Raw genomic sequence first — 7485 nt, 5'->3', positions numbered from 1 at the left:
ATGTAGCCTACAGGTTTCAGACCTAAACACTATAGTCCATGTAGCCTACAGGTTTCAGACCTAAACACTATAGTCCATGTAGCCTACAGGTTTCAGACCTAAACACTATAGTCCATGTAGCCTACAGGTTTCAGACCTAAACACTATAGTCCATGTAGCCTACAGGTTTCAGACCTAAACACTATAGTCCATGTAGCCTACAGGTTTCAGACCTAAACACTATAGTCCATGTAGCCTACAGGTTTCAGACCTAAACACTATAGTCCATGTAGCCTACAGGTTTCAGACCTAAACACTATAGTCCATGTAGCCTACAGGTTTCAGACCTAAACACTATAGTCCATGTAGCCTACAGGTTTCAGACCTAAACACTATAGTCCATGTAGCCTACAGGTTTCAGACCTAAACACTATAGTCCATGTAGCCTACAGGTTTCAGACCTAAACACTATAGTCCATGTAGCCTACAGGTTTCAGACCTAAACACTATAGTCCATGTAGCCTACAGGTTTCAGACCTAAACACTATAGTCCATGTAGCCTACAGGTTTCAGACCTAAACACTATAGTCCATGTAGCCTACAGGTTTCAGACCTAAACACTATAGTCCATGTAGCCTACAGGTTTCAGACCTAAACACTATAGTCCATGTAGCCTACAGGTTTCAGACCTAAACACTATAGTCCATGTAGCCTACAGGTTTCAGACCTAAACACTATAGTCCATGTAGCCTACAGGTTTCAGACCTAAACACTATAGTCCATGTAGCCTACAGGTTTCAGACCTAAACACTATAGTCCATGTAGCCTACAGGTTTCAGACCTAAACACTATAGTCCATGTAGCCTACAGGTTTCAGACCTAAACACTATAGTCCATGTAGCCTACAGGTTTCAGACCTAAACACTATAGTCCATGTAGCCTACAGGTTTCAGACCTAAACACTATAGTCCATGTAGCCTACAGGTTTCAGACCTAAACACTATAGTCCATGTAGCCTACAGGTTTCAGACCTAAACACTATAGTCCATGTAGCCTACAGGTTTCAGACCTAAACACTATAGTCCATGTAGCCTACAGGTTTCAGACCTAAACACTATAGTCCATGTAGCCTACAGGTTTCAGACCTAAACACTATAGTCCATGTAGCCTACAGGTTTCAGACCTAAACACTATAGTCCATGTAGCCTACAGGTTTCAGACCTAAACACTATAGTCCATGTAGCCTACAGGTTTCAGACCTAAACACTATAGTCCATGTAGCCTACAGGTTTCAGACCTAAACACTATAGTCCATGTAGCCTACAGGTTTCAGACCTAAACACTATAGTCCATGTAGCCTACAGGTTTCAGACCTAAACACTATAGTCCATGTAGCCTACAGGTTTCAGACCTAAACACTATAGTCCATGTAGCCTACAGGTTTCAGACCTAAACACTATAGTCCATGTAGCCTACAGGTTTCAGACCTAAACACTATAGTCCATGTAGCCTACAGGTTTCAGACCTAAACACTATAGTCCATGTAGCCTACAGGTTTCAGACCTAAACACTATAGTCCATGTAGCCTACAGGTTTCAGACCTAAACACTATAGTCCATGTAGCCTACAGGTTTCAGACCTAAACACTATAGTCCATGTAGCCTACAGGTTTCAGACCTAAACACTATAGTCCATGTAGCCTACAGGTTTCAGACCTAAACACTATAGTCCATGTAGCCTACAGGTTTCAGACCTAAACACTATAGTCCATGTAGCCTACAGGTTTCAGACCTAAACACTATAGTCCATGTAGCCTACAGGTTTCAGACCTAAACACTATAGTCCATGTAGCCTACAGGTTTCAGACCTAAACACTATAGTCCATGTAGCCTACAGGTTTCAGACCTAAACACTATAGTCCATGTAGCCTACAGGTTTCAGACCTAAACACTATAGTCCATGTAGCCTACAGGTTTCAGACCTAAACACTATAGTCCATGTAGCCTACAGGTTTCAGACCTAAACACTATAGTCCATGTAGCCTACAGGTTTCAGACCTAAACACTATAGTCCATGTAGCCTACAGGTTTCAGACCTAAACACTATAGTCCATGTAGCCTACAGGTTTCAGACCTAAACACTATAGTCCATGTAGCCTACAGGTTTCAGACCTAAACACTATAGTCCATGTAGCCTACAGGTTTCAGACCTAAACACTATAGTCCATGTAGCCTACAGGTTTCAGACCTAAACACTATAGTCCATGTAGCCTACAGGTTTCAGACCTAAACACTATAGTCCATGTAGCCTACAGGTTTCAGACCTAAACACTATAGTCCATGTAGCCTACAGGTTTCAGACCTAAACACTATAGTCCATGTAGCCTACAGGTTTCAGACCTAAACACTATAGTCCATGTAGCCTACAGGTTTCAGACCTAAACACTATAGTCCATGTAGCCTACAGGTTTCAGACCTAAACACTATAGTCCATGTAGCCTACAGGTTTCAGACCTAAACACTATAGTCCATGTAGCCTACAGGTTTCAGACCTAAACACTATAGTCCATGTAGCCTACAGGTTTCAGACCTAAACACTATAGTCCATGTAGCCTACAGGTTTCAGACCTAAACACTATAGTCCATGTAGCCTACAGGTTTCAGACCTAAACACTATAGTCCATGTAGCCTACAGGTTTCAGACCTAAACACTATAGTCCATGTAGCCTACAGGTTTCAGACCTAAACACTATAGTCCATGTAGCCTACAGGTTTCAGACCTAAACACTATAGTCCATGTAGCCTACAGGTTTCAGACCTAAACACTATAGTCCATGTAGCCTACAGGTTTCAGACCTAAACACTATAGTCCATGTAGCCTACAGGTTTCAGACCTAAACACTATAGTCCATGTAGCCTACAGGTTTCAGACCTAAACACTATAGTCCATGTAGCCTACAGGTTTCAGACCTAAACACTATAGTCCATGTAGCCTACAGGTTTCAGACCTAAACACTATAGTCCATGTAGCCTACAGGTTTCAGACCTAAACACTATAGTCCATGTAGCCTACAGGTTTCAGACCTAAACACTATAGTCCATGTAGCCTACAGGTTTCAGACCTAAACACTATAGTCCATGTAGCCTACAGGTTTCAGACCTAAACACTATAGTCCATGTAGCCTACAGGTTTCAGACCTAAACACTATAGTCCATGTAGCCTACAGGTTTCAGACCTAAACACTATAGTCCATGTAGCCTACAGGTTTCAGACCTAAACACTATAGTCCATGTAGCCTACAGGTTTCAGACCTAAACACTATAGTCCATGTACCCTACAGGTTTCAGACCTAAACACTATAGTCCATGTAGCCTACAGGTTTCAGACCTAAACACTATAGTCCATGTAGCCTACAGGTTTCAGACCTAAACACTATAGTCCATGTAGCCTACAGGTTTCAGACCTAAACACTATAGTCCATGTAGCCTACAGGTTTCAGACCTAAACACTATAGTCCATGTAGCCTACAGGTTTCAGACCTAAACACTATAGTCCATGTAGCCTACAGGTTTCAGACCTAAACACTATAGTCCATGTAGCCTACAGGTTTCAGACCTAAACACTATAGTCCATGTAGCCTACAGGTTTCAGACTGCTATGGACCTAAACACTATAGTCCATGTAGCCTACAGGTTTCAGACCTAAACACTATAGTCCATGTAGCCTACAGGTTTCAGACCTAAACACTATAGTCCATGTAGCCTACAGGTTTCAGACCTAAACACTATAGTCCATGTAGCCTACAGGTTTCAGACCTAAACACTATAGTCCATGTAGCCTACAGGTTTCAGACCTAAACACTATAGTCCATGTAGCCTCAGGTTTCAGACCTAAACACTATAGTCCATGTACCCTACAGGTTTCAGACCTAAACACTATAGTCCATGTAGCCTACAGGTTTCAGACCTAAACACTATAGTCCATGTAGCCTACAGGTTTCAGACCTAAACACTATAGTCCATGTAGCCTACAGGTTTCAGACCTAAACACTATAGTCCATGTAGCCTACAGGTTTCAGACCTAAACACTATAGTCCATGTAGCCTACAGGTTTCAGACCTAAACACTATAGTCCATGTAGCCTACAGGTTTCAGACCTAAACACTATAGTCCATGTAGCCTACAGGTTTCAGACCTAAACACTATAGTCCATGTAGCCTACAGGTTTCAGACCTAAACACTATAGTCCATGTAGCCTACAGGTTTCAGACCTAAACACTATAGTCCATGTAGCCTACAGGTTTCAGACCTAAACACTATAGTCCATGTAGCCTACAGGTTTCAGACCTAAACACTATAGTCCATGTAGCCTACAGGTTTCAGAACTAAACACTATAGTCCATGTAGCCTACAGGTTTCAGACCTAAACACTATAGTCCATGTAGCCTACAGGTTTCAGACCTAAACACTATAGTCCATGTAGCCTACAGGTTTCAGACCTAAACACTATAGTCCATGTAGCCTACAGGTTTCAGACCTAAACACTATAGTCCATGTAGCCTACAGGTTTCAGACCTAAACACTATAGTCCATGTAGCCTACAGGTTTCAGACCTAAACACTATAGTCCATGTAGCCTACAGGTTTCAGACCTAAACACTATAGTCCATGTAGCCTACAGGTTTCAGACCTAAACACTATAGTCCATGTAGCCTACAGGTTTCAGACCTAAACACTATAGTCCATGTAGCCTACAGGTTTCAGACCTAAACACTATAGTCCATGTAGCCTACAGGTTTCAGACCTAAACACTATAGTCCATGTAGCCTACAGGTTTCAGACCTAAACACTATAGTCCATGTAGCCTACAGGTTTCAGACCTAAACACTATAGTCCATGTAGCCTACAGGTTTCAGACCTAAACACTATAGTCCATGTAGCCTACAGGTTTCAGACCTAAACACTATAGTCCATGTAGCCTACAGGTTTCAGACCTAAACACTATAGTCCATGTAGCCTACAGGTTTCAGACCTAAACACTATAGTCCATGTAGCCTACAGGTTTCAGACCTAAACACTATAGTCCATGTAGCCTACAGGTTTCAGACCCTAAACACTATAGTCCATGTAGCCTACAGGTTTCAGACCTAAACACTATAGTCCATGTAGCCTACAGGTTTCCAGACCTAAACACTATAGTCCATGTAGCCTACAGGTTTCAGACCTAAACACTATAGTCCATGTAGCCTACAGGTTTCAGACCTAAACACTATAGTCCATGTAGCCTACAGGTTTCAGACCTAAACACTATAGTCCATGTAGCCTACAGGTTTCAGACCTAAACACTATAGTCCATGTAGCCCTACAGGTTTCAGACCTAAACACTATAGTCCATGTAGCCTACAGGTTTCAGACTCTATCAAACACTATAGTCCATGTAGCCTACAGGTTTCAGACCTAAACACTATAGTCCATGTAGCCTACAGGTTTCAGACCTAAACACTATAGTCCATGTAGCCTACAGGTTTCAGACCTAAACACTATAGTCCATGTAGCCTACAGGTTTCAGACCTAAACACTATAGTCCATGTAGCCTACAGGTTTCAGACCTAAACACTATAGTCCATGTAGCCTACAGGTTTCAGACCTAAACACTATAGTCCATGTAGCCTACAGGTTTCAGACCTAAACACTATAGTCCATGTAGCCTACAGGTTTCAGACCTAAACACTATAGTCCATGTAGCCTACAGGTTTCAGACCTAAACACTATAGTCCATGTAGCCTACAGGTTTCAGACCTAAACACTATAGTCCATGTAGCCTACAGGTTTCAGACCTAAACACTATAGTCCATGTAGCCTACAGGTTTCAGACCTAAACACTATAGTCCATGTAGCCTACAGGTTTCAGACCTAAACACTATAGTCCATGTAGCCTACAGGTTTCAGACCTAAACACTATAGTCCATGTAGCCTACAGGTTTCAGACCTAAACACTATAGTCCATGTAGCCTACAGGTTTCAGACCTAAACACTATAGTCCATGTAGCCTACAGGTTTCAGACCTAAACACTATAGTCCATGTAGCCTACAGGTTTCAGACTCTAAACACTATAGTCCATGTAGCCTACAGGTTTCAGACCTAAACACTATAGTCCATGTAGCCTACAGGTTTCAGACCTAAACACTATAGTCCATGTAGCCTACAGGTTTCAGACCTAAACACTATAGTCCATGTAGCCTACAGGTTTCAGACCTAAACACTATAGTCCATGTAGCCTACAGGTTTCAGACCTAAACACTATAGTCCATGTAGCCTACAGGTTTCAGACCTAAACACTATAGTCCATGTAGCCTACAGGTTTCAGACCTAAACACTATAGTCCATGTAGCCTACAGGTTTCAGACCTAAACACTATAGTCCATGTAGCCTACAGGTTTCAGACCTAAACACTATAGTCCATGTAGCCTACAGGTTTCAGACCTAAACACTATAGTCCATGTAGCCTACAGGTTTCAGACCTAAACACTATAGTCCATGTAGCCTACAGGTTTCAGACCTAAACACTATAGTCCATGTAGCCTACAGGTTTCAGACCTAAACACTATAGTCCATGTAGCCTACAGGTTTCAGACCTAAACACTATAGTCCATGTAGCCTACAGGTTTCAGACCTAAACACTATAGTCCATGTAGCCTACAGGTTTCAGACCTAAACACTATAGTCCATGTAGCCTACAGGTTTCAGACCTAAACACTATAGTCCATGTAGCCTACAGGTTTCAGACCTAAACACTATAGTCCATGTAGCCTACAGGTTTCAGACCTAAACACTATAGTCCATGTATCCTACAGCTTCCAGACCTAAACACTATAGTCCATGTAGCCTACAGGTTTCAGACCTAAACACTATAGTCCATGTAGCCTACAGGTTTCAGACCTAAACACTATAGTCCATGTAGCCTACAGGTTTCAGACCTAAACACTATAGTCCATGTATCCTACAGGTTTCAGACCTAAACACTATAGTCCATGTAGCCTACAGGTTTCAGACCTAAACACTATAGTCCATGTAGCCTACAGGTTTCAGACCTAAACACTATAGTCCATGTAGCCTACAGGTTTCAGACCTAAACACTATAGTCCATGTAGCCTACAGGTTTCAGACCTAAACACTATAGTCCATGTAGCCTACAGGTTTCAGACCTACACACTATAGTCCATGTAGCCTACAGGTTTCAGACCTAAACACTATAGTCCATGTAGCCTACAGGTTTCAGACCTAAACACTATAGTCCATGTAGCCTACAGGTTTCAGACCTAAACACTATAGTCCATGTATCCTACAGGTTTCAGACCTAAACACTATAGTCCATGTAGCCTACAGGTTTCAGACCCTAAACACTATAGTCCATGTAGCCTACAGGTTTCAGACCTAAACACTATAGTCCATGTAGCCTACAGGTTTCAGACTCACAATACACTATAGTCCATGTAGCCTACAGGTT

Source organism: Coregonus clupeaformis, unplaced genomic scaffold, assembly GCF_020615455.1.
Source record: "Coregonus clupeaformis isolate EN_2021a unplaced genomic scaffold, ASM2061545v1 scaf0423, whole genome shotgun sequence".
In the NCBI taxonomy this organism is placed as follows: Eukaryota; Metazoa; Chordata; class Actinopteri; order Salmoniformes; family Salmonidae; genus Coregonus; species Coregonus clupeaformis.
Note: the sequence above shows the minus strand (reverse complement) of the source record.